Here is a 2,055-nt window from a genome sequence, read left to right as displayed (position 1 = left end):
TGACAGGTAAGAGTCTACTGTCAATATATGCAAGATCTCGGCGGGTTTCGTGTATGCGTTCCCGTAAAAGAGCTCGTTCCACCCGGTTGTAGATATTATTGGCCTGGTTGGTTCTGAAGTATCTCTTCATCATCAAGAAAGTTGGAATGATCCTCTTTTCACGGCATCGTAGGAAAACAGCATGTGCGGGGAAGCGTTGGAACCCCAACCATCCCACACGCATGAGCACACACGGCTGGGCGGCATAAATACGACTGGGAATCCAGCAGTTGAATCATTCTTAGTCGGAAAGCACGGAATTTTTGCAAAATCCTTTTCATTAATAAGCGAGATGTTAAAGAGTTTAAGTCTGTATGCCACCTAATTAAGTTAAAAAACGCCTAAAAACCCTATACCTTCTCGTGTACATTATAGTAAAGTTTACGCCATAATCGATTGTTTAGAAATTTAAATTCAGAAGCCGGAAGAACCAGTCAAACAAGCTCTTACATGGTCAGATTACAAGAAAGCTAATACCATAAAGTATCAGTCAAGTATCGTCAAACCCAGATGGCATAATAAATTATATTAATATTTTATCTACAACTATAACGATTATTATCATCAGAATCATTGTCAAAGTTGTGTCTTGAAATTACAAATTTTATAATGAGTTCAAGCGATGGTCTGCCATGTGTTATTGAGAACAAACGATAATAATTTTAAAAAGCACTAGTGCGGTAATAAACATCATTATCACATTTAAAGAGTGCCAAATCATAGTCATTATATAAATAGACACTATTTGTACCCGTTTATTAATACTGATATTAAAATAAAATTTTGACACAATTTGAGCTTCACAAAGTTTTTTAGCTTCAAAATGCAAGAATATCAGGTAAATAATTTGCCATTCTTGTTTAATCAGTATTCACTTACAATTAAAATAGTATTCACGCAAACAATAGGAAGAGGAACAAGGGCTAAACATTATCATCGCAAATGTATGTTGCCTTTATTATGATTAGCATTSTTATAAAATGTAGTATTTTAAACATCAGTGAATGCATTGGACWRTTTTAAGCATGAAACTGCACTTTAAAATATGACTTAAACTTAACATTTTTATTAAGAATATTCATATTTARTCAAATCGGCAGCTTTTTCCCCAATCATCATTGTGGGTGTGCTGGTGTGACCTGATATKGGTWGGGGAATCACTCCAGCGTCMACCACTCGAAGATTGTCGATTCCATGAACTTTGAGTGTTRWACTYACYRCGGAGTTTTGCGTATCRTTTCCCATTCTAGTAGCTCCTACTGGATGAAAACCCTGAAARTAACGGAAAAATCWTTAATGCCGTTTTTTGCCARGTAATTCAGTAGTAACTGGAACATTTCCGATATATTTAATGCCCAAAGGTTGGAAAATGTMTTCGTTYCTTTATTGCCACAATTRATAATGTTAAATTCAACAATARTGTTGTTTTACATTTTGAGCTATTTTTGAGGTAATCATGAAACCACTGTTTTRAAATTGTATCGCATGCATSAAATTATTACACAACTTRAATTTACTTACGATAATTGAAAGGTATTGAATGCTGCAGATCCACCAGTCCTTTGAAAGTTTCTCATAATCCGCATCACAGTCTGGAAGATCTAAAATGATCGGCTCGATTCCCAAGCGTTGAAATGCTGTTGTGTTTTGTAAATTTTTAGCTATTTCAACCGCCTTGCAGACCGTTTCTAAATCGTCGGAATTAGAAAAATAATTGAAGAATAATTGAAAGATTGTGATGTTTGTTGTTAAATATGCATTTGTATAAAGGTTTTTCTTGTTTCAAAACTTACATTTCTCCGTAAGTGGGGCCGTTAACTGGAGGGCCTGTAATCAAAATTTCAATATCGGAACCTTCACTAGTATTTCCATTAACATTGTAGAACGCTATTACTTGCGTTGCACTTCCGGGGATGAGTGGACGCTTATTGTGGTACCATAAGTCCAAATAGTCCAGCAAGGTATCGTTGTAAAATGTGGAGTTTGTTCTGAAAAACATTGATATTCTTGTACCTA

At 35.1% G+C, this 2,055-nt stretch overlaps 1 long non-coding RNA gene across 1 annotated transcript; it reads right to left on the bottom strand.

Annotated features, from left to right (window-relative positions):
* Positions 1 to 1,269: 1,269 nt before the first annotated feature.
* On the bottom strand, positions 1,270 to 1,804 carry LOC125503221. The gene is made up of 2 exons (XR_007280716.1): positions 1,561 to 1,804; positions 1,270 to 1,311 (listed from the first exon to the last, which is right to left on the bottom strand). It is a non-coding gene; the product is annotated as an uncharacterized LOC125503221 (long non-coding RNA).
* Positions 1,805 to 2,055: the final 251 nt, after the last annotated feature.

Source organism: Dendroctonus ponderosae, unplaced genomic scaffold (assembly GCF_020466585.1).
Source record: "Dendroctonus ponderosae isolate FM_Combo_2020 unplaced genomic scaffold, Dpon_F_20191213v2 Dpon_F_20191213_1388, whole genome shotgun sequence".
NCBI lineage: Eukaryota > Metazoa > Arthropoda > Insecta > Coleoptera > Curculionidae > Dendroctonus > Dendroctonus ponderosae.
The sequence above is the reverse complement of the archived record's forward strand: the minus strand, read 5'-3'. Positions and strand labels throughout refer to the sequence as shown.